At 41.9% G+C, this 25,808-nt stretch overlaps 1 pseudogene; it reads left to right on the forward strand.

The window, feature by feature from the left end:
- The first annotated feature begins 18,798 nt into the window (after positions 1–18,798).
- LOC146631275 (uncharacterized) lies at positions 18,799–25,132 on the forward strand (annotated as a pseudogene).
- The last annotated feature ends 676 nt before the right edge of the window (positions 25,133–25,808 follow it).

Genomic DNA, 25,808 nt, shown 5'->3' on the forward strand with positions numbered 1-25,808 from the left:
TTAATCTAATGCTTCTGGTACTATTTATGATACACGCCAGTTTGTAAAATGTTTTGTGCTTCAGAATATCACTTGATGGCTGAGGCGCCATCAATCTGCGGGTGACCTCCAAATATCACCGGACCTTTTAGACCTTACAAGATACAACGGATGACGACCTGGCAACGATCCCACAAAGAAAGATCATTCCTGGCCACAGTCTGGGAGGTACTACAAGATGCAGAGAACAACTTATCGCGGCTCAGATTTAAGGTGGCACTTAGGGATGCAGCTGCTTTGTGGGAGAATCTGAAGAGCATGGCAGTGAGAAAGAGAGAGACAGACAGAGACAGGTTGAGAGAGATTGAAGACGGCTTTTAGCGGACATGACGCATTAAGAGCGTTCTATTGGACAGAATAAGAAGAGGTTGGCTTCTTGAATACTTAATGTGGCCTGTCAAGCTCAAGGCTGGCTAAGGTTGGTTACACATTTAGGGTAATATCCCAACCTGCTCTCAAGTAGCACCCATCTTCATCCCAGCTCATTATTTCATGCTGTAGGATCAGGAGAAGTAGAGCGCAGATGCTACCAGGCTACATGGATGGTTAGCCTCAGAGGACTGTCAAGCCCTCTGGTGCTCTGTGTGTGTGAAATCTGACAGATGTAAATGCCTGATTGATGCCTTTCATATCTTCTGAGGCAACTTTTTAAGATGTTCTTTTCTCTTTTTTATTTCGGCGGGATGGAGAAATACAGCACAGAGGAAGTTGCTTCTGTTCTGTTGCATCATCTTTCCTGCAAATGTGCCAAAATTCACCGAGTTATGAGATGTAAACTGTGCAGCATCATTTGATTGACTGTAAATTGAGCGACTGGAGAAACTGATGAACAGCTAACGATTGGACGATTCCAATTTTGGTCCAAATCTCCACGCTGTTGACTGAGGCACTAATATTTTCCAAAAACAATTATATGCAAGTCGCCAATGGCTCCCCAGAGGGTGTGAGTGTTTCTTGTTCGGCCTCTGGGCAAAGATGGTCATCGCAGAGACTTTCCAAAAGTGGAATCAGCAGGAAAGCACTGATTTTTCTTAGTCACAGGGAGGGTGCCATCCTATTTTTACTCGAGTGTAAGTGAACCATTATCTAGTCGGGATAATTTGCCCTCGTTGTAATGAAAAGGTCTGACTGTTCAATACTCTGGGGTTCTTTGTGTAATGAGATGTTAAGGTTACACGTGCAAACAGATATGAATCAAGGGTTTTGTCACCAACTTGTGCAAATTGTAAAAGCAGCAGGTAGTTTTGCAGCACAGCTTGTTGATGTGCTCCGATACTGGAGCAAAATTGGTTAGTGGTGTTCAAGTGCTGATAGTTCTTTAGCAGAGAAAACTTGAAAGTAATTGGCTGTAATCATCAGCTTTCTCTATAGCTGTTGAATGGAAGAGTTAGAGACAGTGCTGTAATTCAAGCACACGGGGTTATGGCCAGGTTGTTGCTATCACATGTCTGAAGATCTGAATATTCTTCCCTTCTTTGCATTGCTGGGTGCCTCAGGATTTCCACATCACACTTATTGGCACCATATCGCACTTGAAGTGCTTGAGTCCATATACTTAACAGGGAAATGATGCATGCAGACATCGGGCCATGAGTGTGTTGGTATGCAGCCAGTGTGTCCTGCCCTTAAAACTGAAAAGTGCACAGACAAACACCAGTGATATTTTCAGTTGTCATAGGTCTGTTCAAGAGGAAGTGTTCATATTTCAGAGCTGCATGCAAACATGATTTGGGAAACAAATCAGCTTACATCTTCATCTGTCTTGTGGCTCGGTGTGTTCTGTCTGCTGGTGCAGGACAAAATTTGTACTCAGCTATGAGCTCGGTTTATGGAGTTGTGCACAGTGTACGTGGGTAATTTTACAAACTGGTGATTGGGGTTTTGTTGCAATATATTAAGACATTTTAAGGGGCCTTCTTTTTTGGTTTTTGCTTATTTCAGACATGGCCAAGGTTTCAAAGAACGAGGTCAGGGCATGTATAAGTAATCTTTGTTAGCTAAAAGCTCAGACTGCTCAGTTTCATACGATTTCTAATCTTGGCTCAGTGAGTGCAGATATCCCCATTATGGTCATTTCAGGTGCAAATCTATGGTTGTAAGTGCAGAAGACCCATCTCCCTGCCATTCAACTCTTTAGAATCAGAAGTTGTCTTAAAGACATGGTGCCAAATCAGCTTGTTTCAGATGGAAGGTAAACCCAGGGTCCAGTACAAACATGTTATTTAACACCAACTCATGCAAAGCTACTCTAGTAGAGTCCAAGATTAAAGCTATGGAGCTGAAAATGAGCATCATCGCCCCCCTGTAAGAGTATCTTACTAGTGTTTCAATGTAAAGAATGTACTGTAGGTGTGCTGGGATTACTTACGAATTACTTAGCTCGTATTTGAGAGCATTCATATCCATCTCTCTGTCTGTCTCTGGTTTTGCATAGCTTGAGGGAGATACTGTACAGCAGCCTGGAACCACAGGCCTGTGATCAGAAACAGCAGGGCTCTAATATGAACCTTAACTCCAGGGAACAGGAAATGACTCTGACCAGACAAGATCAGCAAGGCCATCATAATAACAGCACCTCCTCCTGCCTGTGAGTTTCACAGGGAGAAAGACAGGTCGAACAGCCTGGAAGCCATGTTAACAAGGTGGCTCTCTGGCCTCCTGGTTAGGGTGAGCTGTGATGTGACAGGACCCAAGGGTGCAGAAAATCAAGTTGTAGCCTAACTCCGAGCTACTCTCTCTCCTTCTCCCCATCTCCTCCGCCCTGCAGAATTAGCAAGATTATTATTTTTGTAGAGAAATAATAATAACAATTAAAAAAAGAGTTTTACTACTGTACAGCTTTTGTATAAGAACAGACGGTAAGGTGTTCCAGTGTTTTTGTTCGGCCTCAACTGTGCCGTGTGTAATTGTTTTATGCATTTACAATCATATTTATTAAATGGAAAGAAGTCTGTTAACTGTGTTCTCATTTTCTTACAATATTTGTAAAGAAATACTATGTATTTGCAAAAGTAATAATCAACCTATAAAGAAAACAAGACGAGCACGTGTTGGTTCTTTCTTCTGCACACATACCGTATACTCACCGGGTCCACGAGTCGGAGACATTTTGAATTTAATGGGTTTAAATCATTTATTCTAAATGAAATTATCAGCATGTGTGGATGCCACAAGCTTTTTCATAATTGATTGCCCAAGTTATCCCAGCATGGGATGATAGGACAATGTTCCAAAAAGTGTTGAGCTCATTACCCGACTCCAGTACGAAGCCTCCTCCATGAAGATAAAGAAGTGCTGCTTCTACTCAGTTAGGCTGGATTTGATCCAAGTGAGATTTCCAACTCCAGTGCAGCACACTTTAATATTTCCGATGTGTCTCACTGTCTCCTTACATTCAGGTTCATACTCATAACAGATTCCATCCACTTTGAAGTGTTTATATAGTTCAGTCCATAAGTACGTGGACAGTGAATTTTTTTCTCTGCACCACTGCGCTGGATTTTGAATCCAATCTGCAGACTTTCAGCTTTAATTAAAGAGGTTTAACAAAAACATTGCATTCAACATTCCCCATATTCAGAGGCTCAAAAGTAATTGGAAAATTGACTGGAAAGTAGTTTCATGGCCAGGTGTGGCCTGTTGCGTCCTGTTCCTTATTCCATGACCAACTAAGAGGATAAAGACCTGCAGTTGATTCTGAGTAATGATCTTTAATTACTCATCTGCTTGCTTTTCTTCTTTACACCACTTTCAACACTGACATCATTATGATAGTCCGATAATTTTCTTCCCTGCCTTCGGTGAGCCAGTCAGCCTACATCCTGTGAGCTTTACATCTCACTGTACCTCTGTCATTCTGACTGTCAGTCTGTCTCTGCCTCACCCTGGTTACTCAGAACATATCTGAGCCTCCAACTTCACCACCACCAAAGTCTAGTCTCTGAGGGGTCCTGTCGTGAATTGACTACAGGGGTCTTGTTCTCCCATGATGACTTATTGGAGTCTAATCATGACATAGATCCCTCTGCATGTGGGCCAGGGTTTTAATAGTTTTGCAATTTTCATTAGTTTTTATTTTTATTTAGTTTTGACTTCAGATTTTCAATTTTATATCAGTTTTAATTCGTTTTTACCAGTTGTTTGCTAGTTTAGTTTAGTTTTTATTTTTTTGAAAATCCTTAGTTTCAGTTTAGTTTTGATTAGTTTCAGTTATAGTTTTAGTCGTGTTTGCAAAAATTAAGTGCAACAAAATCCCAGTTTCATCATATCAGTCATGCTCTTCTGCTTATCCTTGGGTATGTTGCTATTCCAGCTACCATACCCTGCACCCTGCACAGGTCGCCTGTCTGTCGCAGGGCTAACAGCAGAGACAGACAACTCACATTCCCACCTATGGGTTCTTTAAATAAATAAATACATAAATAAATAAATAAATAAATAAATAAAGGCAGATGAACAACCATTGATACCAGGCAACTATAAAATGTATATCTTGGCCCCAATGAGACTATAACCCTTGCAGCACCGGGTGTTCGTAATTTTGGTTCAAGTGAATTGATAAACTTTTTGAAGGCAATTGACTCACACAGTTATGTAGATGTCCCCGTCCTGTTGTCCCAGGATGCATCACGCTGCCTTGCCTGGGGTTAGCGTCTGTTTCTGGGGATGAGGGTTGAGTGTGGTCCCGTACCTTCTCAAGGTAAGCTAGGTTAGCCTTCTGGTGTGAGCTTTTCAAGTGCACTTTAAGGTTTGTGGGATTTTTTCCCTTTAGAAATGTCCCTCATAATTTGTCTCTTCCCACTACGAGACACTTGCTTTATCCAAAACACAGTCATATTCAAAGTAATCCCAAATTGGACTCTGGCGCTTTCTCCCGACTTTTCCTGACATGATTCTGCGCGTGGACGGAGCAGCAACACAGACGACTCGACTAACGTGCTGCCACCTGCTGGCATAATGAGACAGCAAGAAAAATCTGGAAACTAAACTTCATTTTCACCCTCGACTATTGTATGACACGCACACATCAATGAAAACTAAACACATTTTTGCTATAAATTCAGTTAATTTTAGTTTTGTGAACACTCATTACAGTTTTAGTTAGTTTTCCTTTTTTTGTTTTTATTTTTATTTCCGTTAACGAAAATGTTTTTTCACTTCTAGTTTTCGTTATTTCGTTAGTTTTCGTTAACGATAATAACCTTGATGTGGGCATTGTTAAAGAGAAGGATGCACTGACCAGATCAGCAACATCAAAAGGCCTGAAAGGTCACAGAAGACGACTCAAGTGGATGATTGCTGCATTGTTTCCGTGCTTAAGAAAAACAACTTCACAACATCTAAATGACTGAAGAATACACTTGACTTGGAGGTAGGAGGTGTATCAATGTATGTCAAAGTCTACAATAAAGAGACGCCTTCATGAAAGGAAGCATGATCAAATAAAAGTTTAGAACAAGGTGCAAACCACTGATTACATTCAAGAACAAGGGCAGATTAGCCTTCGTCAGCAAACCTTTAAAAGAGCTCCACACTTCTGATTGATATTTATTTATATAGTTTTTGTCAGATGAATTCAAGAACTCAACATTAATGTGTACAAGAATGATGGCAAGAAAAAAGCATTGAGAAGGACATAAAGAGGTCGTGATCCAAAGCATGTCGCATCTGTTCATGAGTGTTTTTTACTTTTGGTAAATTCTGCAAAACTGAGAATGGATAAAGACCCAAAGCAAACTGCAAAAGCAACCCAACAGTTTCTCAACGCAAAGAAGTGGGATGTTGCACTAGGCAAGGCAAGTTTATTTGTGTAGCACAATTCAACTGCAAGGTGATTCAAAGTGCTGCAGAGACATTAAAACTACTCAGCTTCTTTATGGGTTTTGAAATACTTTGTAATTATTTCCAATTTAACACGACAGCAATGGTGGCATATTAGAAAAAAAGCCTTTAAGATGTAAAAAAATGCAACATGATGATATAATGAATTTTTAAAAATGACAGTGGGATTATTTTACCCTGTGGTAGGCTGGCGACCTGTTCAGGGCGTACCCCACCCGTCAGCTGCTAGGATGAGCTCCAGCACCTACAGCCCTGAACTGAAATAGTTAAAAATCCATAACTGTCAGTAATAACATTCACAAAACATAAAAATGTGAAAAAAGTAAAATAATAATTATGTTCTTATTAGCAACAAAACCCAGCGTAAGAAAATCTAAATAAGTCTGAATGTTCACTTTAAAGTCTCAGCCATCTTTAATAAGACGATTAGTATTTTCCATATTTATATACACAACTTACTTGAGAGAAACTTGACAGTAATTTGACTCTAAAAAAGTCGGGTGCTCCTCCTTCACTCCTCTGCTGAGGGTAATTTAGACCAGTTTGTCAAGCACAGGATACTCTCATAAATGAGGAAGAGAGTCATTAAAGATGAGGATGTTAATTTCAGCATGGATGTAACCTTAATGTTCCAGAGCAGAATATAATGATGCTGAAGTGAGCGATTGTGCATAAAGGATGGGAGTAATTATTACTGGCTCTCTTACGCTTATGTATGCCCTTCCCAAAATAGCTGTGGTTGGAGTGGTGCTGGCGATAATGATGGTGCAACAGCAAAAAGCAAAACTCACAAAGAATGATTGTTTGACTGTACCACAGCATTGCTGCCAGTACACAGTACTTATCAGGGCTGCAGGAGTCGAGGAGCATCTGTCATCTGAATAACAACGATGATGAGTGCGTTACTCATAGTTCACATGATGCACATATCCAAAGGCTTTTGTCATCCTTAACAAAAGAGAGACAGGCCACAGGAAAGTGTCATCACGCACGAGTCGAGGGGGGAGGTCCGGACAAAGTGGCTGGGAACGGAGGAGGAGGGAAGATGGTCGAGGCACTCTTTAATCGTTCTTTGCCAGAAGAGGCTGGAGTGCCCAGGGGAGAGAGAAGATTACCAAGAGATCAATTCCAGCACATGGCTGGCTCTGCTGACATCTCAAGGTAGTGCGCTGCAGTGCCCCCCTGGGACACAGCTGCCAATACAGGCTGGCATTACTGCAGATTTACTGTGAAGGGGACTTCGAGAAAGGCCAGGGGAGGCTTTTGGTGAGAGTTAATAGCTAGAGGATTACATAAAATGTTAAAGTGTAACGAGGGTGGAACTGCCTGACTACGCTAATTTAAAGCTGCAAAGAGAAAAAAAAAAGTTTTCAAACCGAAATAATCTTCAAGTCCACTTTAACAGCATTTCCTGGGTTTTTATCCTCATGTCTCACCGTTCATCAGTGAAGAAACACGTTGGTTCAGGTATGGCAGAGCCTTTGGCTTTTGTAAACACATGAAGTATGGAAAGAGAAGTCAACAACTCTGTGTGAGCCAGGACTACAAATTATTAATTGTTGCTATTCTCACCTGCAGTAATATACTGCAAAATTGGCTCCATGTTCTTTGCGCATACAGGGGAAGCAGGAAGGCCATGACATCAGGACATAACAGCAGGTATCAATGAAAACAGATGAGAGTGATTACGTCAGGCACAGCCTCATATTACAGTAAAATCAACAATTAATGTAAAAATATAATCTTTATAAAGTGGGATTAAAAGTTAAAAAAAAACTCACAGCCACTGTTGAAGAAGCCAATTTTCATGTAATAACATCACATGAAAGCACAGGGTTGCTTAGGCAGCGTGTCCCATACTTCGTTTCTACATTCTTCAGCTCTGATCAAATGTTCTGATTTTATGTGGATCAGCTGCTTTGTTCTTAGTCCCCCTTTGAACCGTCCTTATTTAAAAGAATCCAGGAAATGCCTCTGATGTGTTGTTGTAAATGTGACAACCTACTCTCAGCGTGTGTGCAGTCTGCTTATGCTCCAAACCTATAATAAAGAGTGAACAGCCTCTGTTTAAGCAATGGAGCGTGCGTTGTGCATGGTCACATGACTCTCCAGAGGTAGGCGTCTTTCCTTGTAAAGCCATCAGCAGATTGCAGCTACACCAGCAGTCTCCCAGTTATTATTGTACACCGAAACATTTTAGTGGATCAGCGTTTAGTTCTAAATCCAGATTTATGATCATCACAAGAAGTAAATCTTGTAACATATGAGCCAAAACTAGTTGTTTAAAATAAATCCATAAACACTTTGATATCTTCTGCTCATATTCTCATATGTAAATCATCATTTCAAAACTGTTAGTAATATTGCACAAAGAGTTATCACTGCTAAATAAACAGACTCAGTTTGATAGAGTTTGATTTAATTTTTCATTTATGTAGCACCAGTGCCAACAACAGACCTCTTAAAGCTGTTTGCAATATGTTACAACATTAGAGGCAAAACTCCAACAATCAGATGACGACCAGGGTCATCTAATAAGGCCTGCATCGATTGGGTAGAGTTGCTGTTTCCTGATGAAATCCTCGCTGAATGCTGAGTGGTGCGTTTCTATGTTCTCTACATTTAAACTCAAATGTCTGAATAGATCAGAATGTTTGAGCACTGATATTCAAATCAACAGTGTGAACAGCTGTAACCAGGATGTTTCGCAGGTCGACTGGTAGAACCCTTCTGCTTACAATGAACACAGAGTCAGTTTAATGTCCTGAAATATTTCTCTGGACACACCTCATAGTGTCAGATTCAAAGGCCCGTGACGTCATACTCAATTAAAGACTGAACTTAATGACGAGGACCCGAGCACCGCAGCAAACGGACATAATGCTCCAAGAGGGAGAGTCTGAGAGGGAAGGGCAGGCAGAGGACAGCCTGTTACTTTAGCTCAGGGTTACATGAGCGCATGCATTGTGTGTGTGTGTGTGTGTGTGTGTGTGTGTGTGTGTGTGTGTGTGTGTGTGTGTGTGTGTATCCAAGAGTACACTTTGCTTTGCTGAAACAAACTGACAGCCTGTTACTGCAGCTTAGGAAAATATTTGTCTGTTCTTCTGTATCACCGACAAACTTTACTTTTCAAAAACAATTTTAAGTTGACTACAGAATAGCAGGTACAACTAGGGCTGTCCAGAGTGGCTGGACTGCAAGTGGCTGTTGTCTAATGCTTTGGTTACTTGAGCAATGATCGGTGTTTTGTGGCACAAAGCGAATATGCTGCGAAAACTTAAGTTGTAACTTTGGCCTGCTGAATGAAATTCAAGTTCATTAAGAAGAGTGAAACATTCATTAATGAATGTAGTTATAACAACTAACAACAGACAGATGAGGCCACCTACGGGTTATATGTGTGGGACAGATGAGGACCATTGAATGGGCTGATAAACAATCACCCAAGTGAAGTATTGCTTACGGTGACAAACCCACAGAAATCTGTCACAGGAGCCTGCAGTTCCCCTTTAACCAACATGTTAGTGGATGCATGAAGAACCTGAGCATCCATTTTTACTGTTGGGAGAAGTCACAGCAGCTGGAGAAATGCTATGCAGTCATATGCAGGAGTTTGCAGAGTTTCGTAAAGTTACCTGTATCTTACCATCTATGCATGTTACCTTGATAGTTTAGCTCCCACTGAGGTTCTGCTGCTGTTCTTTACATCCTGTCAGTACATTGGAATATGTGCATTTCCATCCAGGCATCTTAAACAGTAACTGAAATGAAAATACTGTGAAAATGAAATTCATTTACACTTCTGCCTTTCCTGTTCATATCTAATATGAACTATGAACTCAACAGACCTGGTGAGGACACACTGCAAAGGGACTATTAATGTTTAACAAAAGTACATAGAGGTGAATATAATGGTAACTGGATACTGGATGCACAGTTTTTTAATGGCCTGAATTTAAGGTCCAGTTAGTGCCAGGTTTTGTTGCATGAGTCCCATGAAGATTTTAGCAGTCGTTTTAGCAGTGAAGGGCGGCGTGGACAGCAGGGACCGTGCAGCTTCTATTTATGGTGAAAGCAAAGCTACAAAGAAGGCCACAGCTAACAAGACAGCCTTCCACTTCCACTGTCCCCTGAGGACAGGGGGCACAGAGAGGACAGATAGAGCTGAAGCCTGGGAGTCCATCGAGGGAACGCTGTTCTCCTGGGCAATTTGCATGCTCTAATATTAATTGCTATTGGAAATGCTTGATTTGATTAAAGAGGGGGGAGTCCCAGCGGGAAAGCACGGCTCACTGCTGCTGAAGAGGAGGGAGTGGCATCTTTGTGCCTAACCTTGTTATGTTGAAAGGCGGCAGTCAATACTCCTCACGCACGCACACTCACACGCTCAGTCTCTGGAGTTTGTTTGCACATTTTTACACATGTTTTGTTCCACAGATCACTGACACAATAGCTCCTGCACATGAAAGATTCATAGCAAAAGCGTTGTAGACGTATTCAGGAATACGCACGTAACTGCGCACAAACTGTGAACCGTACACGTGTTTAATAAATGATTTGCTTCCACTGAGCTCCCTTCACATTTTCATCAGATTAAACTATTGCAGATACGCACACAACAAATTTAGCATTCAGACAAGGTTAAAGAATTGATCATGTTGTTTGATATGGAAATGCAGCCTAAGCACACTGTATCAGCCGAACATTTGCATTCTGCTGATCACTCCTTAATTCATAGCTGAGGTTTTCTCTGCATCTTTTGTTTTGGCTCTGAAGGATCTTTTGTTTTGACTGCAAAGGGCATATTTGTCCCCTGGCCTTAGCACAAATAGGAGCTGACAATAAAATATAGCTTGCAGGAGAATTTGCAATTGGCTACGAATGCGAAGCAGCGCCGCTATTGTGTCACCACGGGCTGATTTGCATAAACGTGTGTGTGAGCACAAGTACACGTATGATGCACATGCATGAAGCGTCTTATGACACGGACACGCAGCACTCAGTGTGTAATCACATGTATGTGTAGGTTATACAGACCACGCTTAGTCTGTCTTAGGTTTTGACCTCCACCCAAGAACATTAGCATACAGTACCGAGGCTCGAAGCAGGCTTATCTTAATGGTCTTCAAATGAAACTCGGCGAGTTAAATCTGGAGCTCAACAGACTTACTCAGTAGATTACTGGACTGCACAGAACACCGACTGATGAACTTGGAATTCCTCAGAGGCTTCTGCCATTAATTCCTGTCACTGTTCCAGGACACACACACACACACACACACACACACACACACACACACACACACGCGTCTTTCATTTGAAGCACTTTATTCAGCCTGCTTTTGTTTCCCGTCGGGACGTGACTGGTGGTGTAAACAATGCAAACAGACAATGTTTCATTAAAATCCCCATCAGAGGTGCAGGCAGTCTGATTTGGGTTCGTGAATAGGCTGTAAATTTATACTTGTGAGAACATGCGCTGCAGAATCCACTGTTGCGTTTAATAGCAGCCACAAAATGTGATTGTTTTGTCACAATTTATGTTTTTCTTGCATTGTATAATTGCGATATACTATTTTTTTTTTTTTTTTGCCTTTTCTCAATTTAAATTTGACACTCTGAAAGTAAAGCAGCTCCGTGTCAGCTGACCAGAACCTACTTGCACAGGTTGAATGAGTTATTTCATGTGTCAAAACTGACAGGCCAAATCCCACTTTCCAACTTGTCACATCATGACACACGGTTGGCTTCACATTGCCACACACCAGGCCCCCCTTTAGTGTAATTTTTTAATTTGCATTGAAGTCCAAAAGAATTCAAAGTGAGTCCCTGGATGACAGAAACAGACACAATGAGACAGCAGGCAAGTGTTTTTGATATGTCCACGAGATGCTTATTGCATATGAGAAGAATCTGCAGGGCTAATTCTACTCCAACAATGATGGGCCTCAAACTCTTCTGCTCAAAGGTCACTTCATCTGATGCAAATGCAGAATTTCAAGCTGTCATTGTTCTTTACATAAGAAATAGATCCTAAAGGATTAACCAAATCCTATGGAAAATGAGCATTGGAGATACCCACTGTGTTCTTGGCAGGAACCTGTTGTTGGCTTAATCGGCTGCATATCTGATTTTTGCAGCACATTGAGTCTGTGGAAGTGCAGTGGAACTGGACCGTAGTGTCACCTTCAGTCATGTGCAGTGGTGCTTTGTATGTTAGCAGACGAGTCAGTCCATGATTCTCACAGCGTTCTATCTCCCTGCTGATCTCAATTTAAAATAGCCAAATACGCTGTTTCTATTCTAGTCTATCCATCAACGAGTAGACAACTCACCTGAGTGAATGAGTGTTTAATTAGGTAGCCCATATGAGAATATACACATGCGTTATTACATTATTGTAAATATCCTTGTCTAAACCACTTCTTTAAACAAGTAAATGCATTTCCATGAACTCTGTTTATACCCAATAAACACATGAGAGGAAAGCTAAATACCACAAATACTATTTCTTGTAATTCAGTATTTTTCCATCCCCACCTACTACAACCTCACTAATCAACAAAGTAAAAGCTCCTCTTTCAGCTAAGTGTAAATGAAACTTTATTTAAAGCACGATTGACGGCTGACATGTTGTATTTGATTGCATTCACCTAACTACGATGTCAGTAAGTGTGTGACTTATCTCACTGGGTTTGTTTCTGTGACCCAAACACAACAACCATCCAGCTCCACCTGCATCAGCCAAAGTGTGTGGCATCGCACACAGAGTTTTGACAAGCAGTATACTTTTCCCTCAACAGGGGGAGATGTGGTTCTGTCATGTCTGCCTCAGCCCCGCGTCAGTGAAACGTGCACCTTGTCGAGACACCTCGGCTCCCAGACAGTGATGAGTGCAGCCGTCCTGCCACACCACCCGTAGGCTGCTGATCTGGTTTGAACTTGCTGTTTTTATGTTATTTAATAGGCTTTTCGTAGCAATGTGTCACTCCCCGCAGTCTGTCACTTCCACTGACTGAGTGCTTACGGACCGGGAGTTCATCATGGTTGTCTAAACAGGGGAAAACTGAGTATGCGTGCCTTCAGCTTATGCTGCAGTTATAGGAAACTTAGAAAATATATGCCTTGGGTAGGCAGCGTTAGCTCCTAGGGTCCACTGGATATTATGAAACTGAGCGTGCACATCTCGTGACATGCTGGGTCACATGTCAAAAGACAGCAGCAAGGTTAATTGCTTCAGCTAAAGCCATGGCATGTTAGCCGTTTGCAGTGCTCGCACAGAACACATGCTTCAATGAGCCCAGCATAGCAAATAACTGAAATGGACCATGACCTGAGGAAAATCTATGTCAACATCTCAGAGGGATATTTATATCTAAGAGCCTCTGTGGTCAAAGACGCAGTCATCAGTGAGCATTTGAGCTTCCGTCACTTCCTGTACAATTCTGCAAAGTCACTTATTTCATGTGATTTTATCTCAGTGGCCGTCTTCTCTCCCACCTGCCACGCACACTGCTTTTTTTCCTCATGTTCTCAGAACCACGGCTATGCTCAGATTTACCAGTGACCGTGATTATTAGTCTTTTATGTCTCATTTTACAAAAGCCACAGACAACACGACCTGTTCCAAACCAGTCTGATGCATGTATTTTGACTTTGGTGGAAGAGTACTTCATCTCAAATCTTTTTTAGAGTCAAACACTAACCTCCTGCTGGCTTTAAAGACTTCTGAAAAGCTTGTAGCGTGCTTCTTCTCAGCAGCAGAAGCTTGAAAATCTTCTAAGAAACTTGGAAAGTAGCTTAATACCAAGCTGAAGTTTCCTGTTGAAGTCTTGGGTTTGAAAGTCTGATGGGTGACGTTCAGAACTCAACAGTGATGTCACAAGGAGTGTTCATACTGCAGACTTTACCAGACAGCGATGTTTCACAGAAGATTTCCACGATCCAAAATGGTCCCAGTAAGAAAACTATTGAAATAATTTTACTTTCCTTCGAATCCAAGAAGGACATGTGGGCAGTGTTTTAGAAGGATACCCAGCAGACGGGGGAGGTTATATCTCTGATAGCAGTACAACTTTCACTGTGGAAATGTTTTTTCCAAACAAGACTAGATATCAAGTAAAGACAGTTGCTGGTTATTAAATATTAAAAGGTTTTCTAACTGTAAATTGATGTTAGCGCTGTCAGCTACCAAGTACAAAGACTGTCTGATGTCCGAGCGAAAACAGAGATACTATTTGGAAAATTCACCGCAAACAAGCGTGTGTTACACGCCTCATCCACACGGTGCATAAATCAAGAGGTATAGTTCCACTCCTGAGACTCGTCTGACGTCTCACTCACTCTGAGATGCTACACATGAGAAAAGCCCTGACCTCGTTCTCCAAAGGCTGATGTGTCACAAGGAAAATACATTTCTACATTCCTGTAAAAGCAGAAGGTAAAAGCAAACAGGCTTTTCAGACTACAAGGTGCTATTTTTTATTTATTTATTGCCAGATTGAACATTTAATGTCCAATGATCCAGTTAGGTGTCAACAGTGGCCTTAAAACTTGGTGGGTCAAACTATAAATCAAATAAATGCCCCAAAAATTACTCTAACGAAGAGTAGGTGTAGTTTCTATGTTTGGCACATCTATCTCAACTTCAAAGTGATTTACTTTGATAAACTACTTTGAAGCAGGTTAGCTAAAAGCAAGTAGAAAAGTGGCCAAGATGAGTGAAGCAAGCTCAAAGAAGAGGTCAACCGCTGTTGTCTGTACAAAGCCGGCCAAATCAAAATAGCAGAAACCTCAAAGCTTTTATCTGCCAAAAAGCTAAAAAATGGAGGACTTGTGACGGATAACAGACGGCACACTGGCAGCCTGAGAAAGATCAGCAGCAGGAGCTGGAACCACATCATAGTCGGTTAAAAGGAAACAGAAAAACAGCTGACTGGATACAACTCACTTCACACAATTACGGCAATACGATCAACAAGTATGCGTAAAAAGAGGGAGACTGAAATGGCAGAAACGTGACTTTTATGGTGGCACAATAACTCGTTTTGTTATGTCCAGGCTGCCATCAGCTGACCTGCGCTGGTATTCACAGCTCTTTGAGGATTTAGCCAACTGAATGTAAGCAGACGTTTAACGAGCTGTCACGGCTGATTTCCATCCTCTAGACACTATAAAGATGGTGTAAAAGGTTCAGTGAGTGAATCTAATCAGCAGCATGATTTTAAATGTAAACTGACATGTGCTGCCTGTGATGTAGCCTTACAGTCCGCTCTCCACCAATCCAAGATCACCGTGATCACTGGTTAGTTTATAATACCTCAGCACAGTATTATAAACTAACCAGTTTAGCCTGCATCACACTGCCACGCAATGAATGTACTCAGTAGCACAGTTAGCATACTTGGCATTGTCAGGGTTAGCTCATTTCATGTATAACTCCAATACCTGATTTAGAAACTCTAACATGAAGTAAGCCAATACATGCAAGCTTTAAGTTTTTATTTTATACGTTGTGAACTGTCCTCACCTTTCCTTCATCTTTCTTCATCGCTGTATGTTATGCATGAACATTTTTTTCTCTCCTTGGGAAATTTGGAAATTACACATTAGCCAGAAAACACACTTTTGAAATACTGCACGGGTATCTTGGCCTGGTCTCTCTTGAAAAAGAGGTTTTTAATCTTAATCGTATCTTCCTGATTAAATGACAGTAAAATAAAATAATAATAAAAAACAATGTGTGTGTTTGGTCATCTTTGTTGAACTGTTTAAAAATTTTCATTACAAATTACCCACATCTTTAAAAAACAAACAATAAAGAAAAAACAAGCGAACAAGCCTTCACTACATCTGTCTCCCTCTCATCGCTCATTCAGACAAGTGTTCTATCTTTTTTTACTGATTCAATTTTAATTCTTATTCTAATTGTGTGTGCACAAGAAAGGGAAAATAGTTTTGCTTCAAGGCAACAATAAGAGTAAACAAAACAATAATATTAATAATAAAAATAACAATAATAGTAATAAAAAGCCACAAGACAGCCATTTGCCATTAAGGAGACGGGTTGCAGTAGGGATAAAAGAAACCTGGAGTTCTGCTTTTCCTCACAGGTTCTCTAAAACAGCGGCCAGAGGGCAACAAGTCAAACTCACTGTGGAGTGGACGGTTCAAACAGTTACCAATAGAATGAGCCTTCCTAAGCACATTTTATGTTATACATGGCCGATAGTCGGTCTTGCCAGCGCCCTGAAATTTTGCGTTTTTTTACCAGAAGTCCCAACTGATTCTTATTCTTCACAGTTATAACTTTTGTTCCTCTTCTCTCCAGAACATACCTCCACTTCACCAAGTCCTCTGCCACCTGCTTCCTACTCTCATTATAGATCACAGTGTTTTCTGCAAACATCACAGTCCACAGGGACTGTGGTCCTGCACTCCTGACGTCCCCCGTTCAGGACCACAGCTCCTCTCCTCGCACCCTGTCATGGGCTTCTAATGAGCCTTGCAACCAGCAGATAATGCTACATGAATACACCACATAACATACAAATGATGACATTCCTTTACAGCTATGTCTCTACAGACCCATATGTAGTAAATTACAGCTAACACGCCTGTGCTCTCAAGGTCTTATTTTTAGTTTGTCTTTTATTTGGTTTTCAGAAAACTCACCAGTTAAACCATTGAGCCGTCTCTTCTTGTTGCTGTCTTCACCTCCATGATAATAGTCCTGCTAAATGAAAGTTTATCAACTACATCCATCCAATTAGAATTAAGAATTTTTGTAGGCAGGTCTATTAAAGCCTGCAGTGATGTGTTAGTCTTCAGAAATTGGACTAGCAAAAGCAGTTATGTCCATTTCACCTCAGTGACATTGGCTCTAGCGACTAGTGTAGAGAAAATTGCATATTTGTATTAATATCGCTGCAGCAGTGGCTTTAATAGTTACTGTTTCAGGTTCCAAAATCAGCTGTTTTATTCCATAATATGCTCTCACCCCTGTGGCTATCACTCCTGCATAAGTTGTGCAGTTTTGAAATCCAGCTACCACCACTGTGCACCCACGCAACAAGCAGTACTGCCTGCGTGTCTACGGACTCATAAACAACATAACTGATTTAAAGATGTAGACGACAAACAGAAAAATACAACAACGCAATTTTGTCCTTGTGTGCAGTTTGCATTGCTCCATGACAACGTGCTTCAGACAAGCACTGCAGCTCTCTGTGGATGCCAAAAAAAAAAAAAAGAGGAGAGGAGAGGATGAGAAGAATATCGCTGTGCTGATGTTCATAGCTTTCATCTGCTGTGAGCAGAAACAAGCCAGATGAAACGACCAGCGGGTCAGACAGGCGGCGCGGCCTCCGTGACTCATCCTTCTGCCACTTTTCCTTTTTGAATTGGGTTAAAATTACCACTGCAAAGTGACGCACTGAAGATTATGAGCTGCTTCTCAGTAATGCAGAACAAAAGGTGGGGGATACAACTCGCAGGTCAGACATGAATTATTTGGTGCCCCAAAAATCAAACTGAGTGATGAAGCTCAACACGATTGGCTCTTATGGCAGCGCATTTATTTTTATCTGTTTTGATGTTGCCCTGAAGGTTTAGCTGAGATATGATTAGGACTAAATTTAGATTCAGTTGGATCCTAAAAAGCACCAAAAATATAATTAAAGAAAAGTAAAAACTGATTTGTATCTTTTACCTGCTCCCTGAGCATTTTCAACACAAAGTGACGCTATGTAGCTTGCCATCACCAGTGTGTGAATGTGTGTGTGAATGGGTGGATGACTGGATATGTAAAGCGATTTGGGGTCCTTAGGGACTAGTAAAGCGCTATATAAATACAGGCCATTTACCATTTACAGGCCATTTGTGTCTTTGGCAAGTTAGGCCACATGTTTCCTTCTGCATGTGTATTCATCCATCACACATTTCACTTTCCGGCACTAGATGGCACTGTGCACACGCCTGTGAAAGGCCTCTTAAACACAGTGGCTCGATCAAAGCACGCAAACATCCAATATGATCACTTATTGACACAGTGCTTTGTATTTAGACTTCACCCCATCAGGCAGTCTTTGCTGCTCTCGGAGCAGGTCGAAAATGGACTGCACAAATCCACACAGAGTAATTTGCTCCCCATCCAGCATCTTAGTGCGAGTCATTGTAATACATACAGAAGCTCGGTTGAGTCAGCAGAGGTCACAGAAGATGACACTACACTCTGAGAGTGAATTAGCCAGGGGTCCCTGCCAGAACCAGGTGCTGAGCCCTCGTTGGCTTACAGCCAGGTGATAAAGTCAAGTCTTGGAAACCAATGTCCTGTAAAAGCCAAGTCCAACTTGAACACTGTGCTGGCCAGCTAATCCAGGAGTTGAATAAAATGTCAGCCTGGCTCAGCACACCTGTTTGGCACCACAGCAAAGCTGCTTTGTCCAATGCTATGCAGTGCAGCTGGGCCACCAGCCCACGGGTCCATCCAGACTGAGTTATGGCCAAGTTTATGGCTTCAAAGGGTCAGTCCACCCAAATGACAAAAAACAAAATCATATTTCCTCAGTGACCTTTTATGTTATCTAGCTAAGGCAGAAAAGTCCCAGTATGCCTAACCAGAAGCTGGCCAGTATGTTTCTGCGTGTATTATGACGTTTGGACATCTGTTGTTCGGTCTGTTTTTGTATCCACAGTTTCATGGAGTCCATATGACAGGTAAAATCTTCACAAATATTAAAATGCTGTTTGTTTCATACATGATACACCAGTTAGCAACAATATTAAAACTGTAGCAGGTGAATTGAAAAGCACTGATCATCTCATAGCAGTCTGTCCATGGGGACGTGACTTTGACACATGGCACCAGGCCACCGGTGCACTAATTAGGATTCAACTGGATGTACTGCAGCTCTAAACATGCTGCTAAAAATATGCAACAGCTCCATTGTAAATGGAAGCCATGTCAAGATGTACAGCAAGCAGAAGAAGAAGCCTGTGAGTTGAAGAAGCACAGCTATGTATCCAGTGTATGCAGTATAATCATCCCACCACCTCACAGAAACTGATCAGGAAAAGCAAAGTCTGGATATTAATAGTATGTTATTTTCTCAAAAATAGTACCAATAAAAGACCCAACTAAAGGCAATGATTATTCTGATTTTAATCTTGAAATATCCTGTTGCTATGATAAGCGAGTTAGGCTGGCTCTCTTGGGTGTGAACCATAAGACCATTAATAGCTCGGTTATTTGCTCGGGATAGTGCACTTTGGCTAACCCAGGAAGTTGCATCTTTTTAATCAGCTAATAGAAAGTCCTCAGAGTCCTTGCATCTCATTTTTGGATTTGATATGAACAGAGACAACCTCTCCTGTTGGCAAAAAATCAAATAGGTCACACTTGAGACCAGTTAGTGCAGGCTCTCTTTCTAACACTGCATCCAACTGAGCTTAGTGGACACGTGTTCAGAGGCGGGTGGATCAAAGCCTGAAGTATCGACGATCGATACTAGCCCCAAAATTAGCAACAAGCTGAAAAAGACATTATTTACTGTGCCTAAACAATGCTGAAAAGGTTAAAGTGATCCTAAAGCAGGGGCAGTAAGCAACTTCTTATAATAGAAATTACATACTGGTGCCAACTGGTGACTCACAGCCTGATTGTGTCACATTTTACAGTATGTTTACACTTAATATTCACTATATTGCCAAAAGTATTTACTCACCCATCCAAAAAAATGATTTTAGATGTTCAAACCACCACGAGTGTATAAAGTTCACCACCTGTGCGTGCAGACTGCTTCTACATTTGTGGGTCACCCTCAGGAGCTCAGTGTATTCCAGTGTGGTACCATGGTAGGATGCCACCTGTGCAACAAGTCCAGTCGTGAAATTTCCTCAGTACTAAATATTCCGCAGCCAAATGTTAGTGGGATTATGACAAAGTGGAAGCAATCGGGAATCACATCAACTCAGCCACAAAGTGCTAGGCCCTGTAAGATCGCAGAGCAGGATCAGTGGACGCTGAGCATAGTGCACAGAGGTCAAACCTTTCTGCAGGGTCAGTCACTACAGACCTCCAAACATCACGTGGGCTTCAGATTAGCTCGAGAACAGGCCACAGAGAGCTTCATGGATTAGGTTTCCGAGCAATGGTCTCCACGCCTTACATTACCAAGTGCAATGCAAACACAATGGTGTAAAATACCAGTGGACTTTAGAGCAATGGAGATATGTTCTCTGGAGTGATGAATCACAGATCTCCATCTGTCAGTCTGATAGAGTCTGAATTTGGCAGCTGCCAGTACTTTTGATGTGGGGCTGTTTTTCGGGCGTTGGACTCAGACCCTCAGTTCCAGTGAAAGGAAGTCCTAATGCTTCAGAAATACCTCGACTGGCCTGCACACAGTCCTGACCTCAGCCCGACACAACATCTTTTTGAATTAGAGCAGAGACTGTGAGCCAGGCCTTCTCCTCCAGCATCATTGTCTGACTCCACAAATGTGCTTCCGAAGAATGGCCAGAAATTCCCATAAACACATTCCCTGTGGAAAGCCTTCCCAGAAGAGTAGAAGCTCTTATAGCTACAACGTTGTGCCAACTTCACATTAAACCCTATGGATTAAGACTGAGATATCACTGGCAATAGAGTGTATGTCCAGAGCAGTTCTTATCTTTTTCTATCATTTGAACCCTTCCCATGAAGCTCTCTATGGTTCTTGAGCTAATCTGAAGGCCACATGAAGTTTGGGCTTCGGATTGTCACCGATCCTCAGGTTTTAAAAGAAACCACCTTAAGAGATGAAACCTGAACGCTGCCCTTTATGAGGACTCTGTACTTCATGACGTAACACGGGTGAACTGATCCTTTCAGTCTCTACATTGTGCATTTCTTCTAAACTGACACATGAAATAGTGTTTGATTGGTGGTGATAGTTTCGTTCATTTTGTCCGACTAAAAACATCCAGATGAACAGAGGGATTTTGGGGGGATTTGATGGACAAGCTGAATACATATTTATATACATACATTTGATACATATAGAGTACTCATGACTCTGTGTACCTTCTGCAAATATACATGACTGAAATTCACACTTGTAATAAAAAAATAATGAAAATTACTTTTGTGTTATGCTTGGTCTCGATTATGCTTTATAAACGAGGTCTGTCAAGTAACCGGCGCCTGTGGTTGCACACTCATGAATAAAGATAGAGAAATCGAGTCGCTGCTTTCAGCATTCAGTGGAAAAAAGACGTGTACATTTCAAAGGACTGAAAACAGGTGGTGCGAGTTCAGAGATTCCACGGAGTACTTGTCTTGAGAATAATAAAGCTGTGGCTTCCTGTTCAATACATCTGTGGTACTGCCCCAGACTTCATATGCTCAAAATAAAAGTTCATCCGCATATCATTGGCTCCATCTATTTGTGCAGCCGCTTCGCACAAACACACAACATCGGTGGAGTGGGCAGCTTAACAAAGCCTATCCAAACTAGCTTGTGGAGCAGCTGAATTTCAGAAATGTTTTTTTATTATTATTATTATTTTTAGATTTTCAAGGGATATTAAAGAATGATGGAAGTTGCAAAAAATGGTCCAGACATCAGAAATGCATAATTCGCTCATATCAGTCAGATATTTAATTCAGCAGAGGCTTTGTATCTTTTATCACAGAGATATCGTCATAAAAGTCTTAATATAACCACGGCTGGCTTGTCAGAAATCATATAAAGGATCTTATTATCATACCGAAAATGTAATGTCTCACATATCTGGTTATTGTTCACTGGGTAAAAATGAATAAGGCAGAGCACAACAGTGAAATTAAGACATCAAAAACAGAGCTTCTTCTGTAGTTCAGCATCTTATTTAAAATTCATCGACAAAATAATGCAACCAAATGTTGATTCAGCTCCTTCTTACTGCTCCCCGTCAGCCTCTCAAGACTGGATTAGTATGGGAAGGCTTTCATATGCTCTGCGTTTGGCGTCTTTAAAAGAAAAAGCAAAGACAGAAAGAAATAAAAACATTTACATTACAACATCATAAAAACAAAGGATTAATTACTTGACATGCTGGTTGAATCGGTTACATTTTCCTTGTAAATTTGCTGGCCATGAGCCATCACCTCTCAGCATCTCCCATAGGAGAGTGCCGCACTTTGTCATAAAAATTTTCACACACTATATGTGCATGCAAATATAAACAGTTGTATTTAGATGTGTCATCTTAGGTGCTTAATTTGCATCCATGCTGCAAAATGAAGAAAAACAGCAGTTGAGATGCATTAAAATGCACACAGACATCCTGCCTCTCTCATCTTTTCCATCAAAGCACTGATGGCACACAAGAAGCAGGACCTTTTGCTTTTAGTTTGAAGACAAGTGGGTAACATCTTTGTATTTATTTTGCACTTTCAAGGTGATGAAGCCTGGCTGCTTTCACAGTAGGCAGAATAAAAAGACATCGAGCCGGAGTGATTGGCCTACACTATGGGACTTGGAATAATTATCTTTCTGGGAAACCAGTTGTACATCATTGAGGTTTCACCATGAATCAGAGCTGAGTATGAAAACCACCACTGAGGTATAAACATTGTCTAAGGTGATGGGCCATATCGAGATATCGAGATATATAGAGATATCATAGCCTGATAGCGGTCAAACTCTTCTGACATCGGCATTTTGTGAGTTCAAGAAAAAATGTTTATGATTTCCCACTCCAAGATTAAGATCCTGACTGATAATTGTAGGTATCCTTCCCCCCGGGTAAATAATTACTTCTTCAACTACTAAACACTTCTCTATGTTCAGCGTTCACATTGTCATGCTGATTGTCCTAAAAACTCCCTGAAAAGCCTTCAGTTGATCCCAAATGCTGCAGCAAGAGTCCTGACAGGGACTAGAAAGAGAGAGCAGATTTCTCCTGTTTTGGCTTCCTGTTAAATCCAGAATTCAAAATCCTGCTCCTCACATACAAGATCTTGAATAATCAGGCCCCATCTTATCTTAATGACCTTGTAGTACCATATGACCCTATTAGAGCACTTCGCTCTCGCTCTGCAGGCCTACTTGTTGTTCCTAGAGTATTTAAAAGTAGAATGGGAGGCAGAGCTTCAAACTTTCCTGTTTGCTAAAGCATATAGTTAGGGCTGGACCAGGTGATTCTCAGGCAACCAGGTGTAGGCTGCTGGTGTTTCTTCTTCACTCACCATGTGTTTATACACCTGCCTGCCTTTAATCATTAGTTATTATTAATCTCTGGATCTCTTCCACAGCATGTTTTTGTCCCATTTCCTTTTTGTCCATTCAGAGTGCTTGTTCATAGGGTTCAGGCATCAACTGTAGCATTTATACTTGGGAGTTAGAGTGGGTGGGCAGGTGTTCACAAGTTCTGGTTGCGGTACTTAATAATCTAGCTAGCCCTACTGAAGAGGAGCGATGGAGAAAGATAAGAAAGAAGGAGAGGAGAGGAAGAAGAGAGTGTGTGACTGGTGCACAGTGGCTGTGGTTTCGTGGTCACGGCTAGCTTACATCAAGTGTAGCAGAGATTCAGTCCCTGAATTCCACCTTCATACCAACTTTATACCATGTAGAAAACAGCCAGCATAAACAGTGTAGTGTCAGTGTAGAGGATGAAATCAGCCAGGACAACTCAAGAAACATCTGCTCACATCTGGTTGAATTCAGCTGTGTACATCCACAAAGAGCATCAAGTCAGCTGATCACAGCCGGTACACTAAGAAAATCTACTGGAGCTAGTGTAACTTTAGTCTAACTTCTTTTTAATCAATTAATTGCACTCGTTTCTTCACTTAATTAATGTTAGACTAAAGATTCTATTCCCATCTACTGATATTATTTTATCATTAAGGTTCAGTTCACTTTGTAGAAAAATAGAAACCTCCTCCAAAGAGCTGCTTTTTCCCTTCTCACACATTTCAGAGCCTGTACTTTTTTACTTGTACTTGCAAAGCTGTTGATCTAGTAGCCCATCTATGTACCTACCCTCACCTATGATTGAACAGGGGTAGCTCTTCACCACCTGGGAAGCTCTAAATATCGTTTTTTGTAGATTTACCCAGGATACACCTTTTCTAAACAACTCCAAAGGATCATGAAGCAATGGATCTTTAAATTGTTGGGCAAATGAGCAAATTGCAACACTATGGAGTTCCACTTCCACTATGATGGTAAATGGTAAATGGCCTGTATCTACACTCAACAAAAATATAAACGCAACACCTTTGTTACTGCTCCCATTCCCCATGGGATGGACGTAGAGACCTAAAATTCATTCCAGATACACAATATAACCATCCCTCCCAAACAGTGGTCACAAATCAGTCCAAATGTGTGGTAGTGGGCACATCTGCTATATTGAGATAATCCATCCCACCTCACAGGTGTGCCACATCAGGATGCTGATCTGACATCATGAGTAGTGCACAGGTGTACCTCAGACTGCCCACAACAAAAGGCCACCCTGGAATGTGCAGTTTTGTCTCACAGCAAAATGCCACAGATGCCACAAGCAATGAGGGAGCGTGCAATTGGCATGCTGACAGCAGGAATGTCAACCAGATCTGTCGCCCATGCATTGAATGTTCATTTCTCAACCATAAGCCGTCTCCACAGGCGTTTCAGAGAATATGGCAGCACATCCAACCGGCCTCACAACCGCAGACCTCGTGTAACCACACCAGCCCAGGACGTCCACATCCAGCAGGTTCACCTCCAAGATCGTCTGAGACCAGCCACCCAGACAGCTGCTGGAACAATTGGTTTGCACAACCAAACAATTTCTGCACAAACTGTCAGAAACCGTCTCAGGGACGCTCAACTGCATGCCCGTCGTCCTCATCGGGGTCTTGACCTGACTCCAGCTCGTCACCGTAACAGACTTGTGTGGGAAAATGCTCACATTCGATGGCGTCTGGCACGTTGGAGAGGTGTGCGCTTCACGGATGAATCATGGTTCACATTGTTCAGGGCAGATGGCAGCTGAGAATGTCCCAGTTCTTGCATGGCCAGCATACTCACCGGACATGTCGCCCATTGAGCATGTTCGGGATGTGCTTGACCGGCGTATACGACAGCGTGTACCAGTTCCCACGAATATCCAACAACCTCGCACAGCCATTGAAGTGGAGTGGACCAACATTCCACACGCCACAATTGACAATCTGATAGACTCCATGCGACGATGTGTTGCACTGCATGAGGCAAATGGTGGTCACACCAGATACTGACCGGTTCTGGGTCCCCAGACCCCCAATAGCGCAAAAAACTGCACATTCCAGGGTGGCCTTTTGTTGTGGGCAGTCTGAGGTACACCTGTGCACTACTCATGATGTCAGATCAGCATCCTGATGTGGCACACCTGTGAGGTGGGATGGATTATCTCAATATAGCAGATGTGCCCACTACCACACATTTGGACTGATTTGTGACCACTGTTTGGGAGGGATGGTTATATTGTGTATCTGGAATGAATTTTAGGTCTCTACGTCCATCCCATGGGGAATGGGAGCAGTAACAAAGGTGTTGCGTTTATATTTTTGTTGAGTGTATATAGCGCTTTACTAGTCCCTAAGGACCCCAAAGCGCTTTACATATCCAGTCATCCACCCATTCACTCACACATTCACACACTGGTGATGGCAAGCTACATTGTAGCCACAGCCACCCTGGGGCGCACTGACAGAGGCGAGGCTGCCGGACACTGGCGCCACCGGGCCCTCTGACCACCACCAGTAGGCAACGGGTGAAGTGTCATAAGAAAGGTAAAAACAATCCTTATGGAGCAGTGATGACACAAGACAAATTCTGGACCATCATCCAGGAGACTGGATGATGGTCCAGGGGTGGGATTTTTGAGAACCTTTGAATTGTCAGACTTTTCCATTTGCATTTGTATTAGCATTG

This window comes from Diplotaxodon limnothrissa, linkage group LG6, assembly GCF_057381915.1.
Source record: "Diplotaxodon limnothrissa isolate DT_005_m linkage group LG6, D_limnothrissa_male_GT1.1, whole genome shotgun sequence".
NCBI lineage: Eukaryota > Metazoa > Chordata > Actinopteri > Cichliformes > Cichlidae > Diplotaxodon > Diplotaxodon limnothrissa.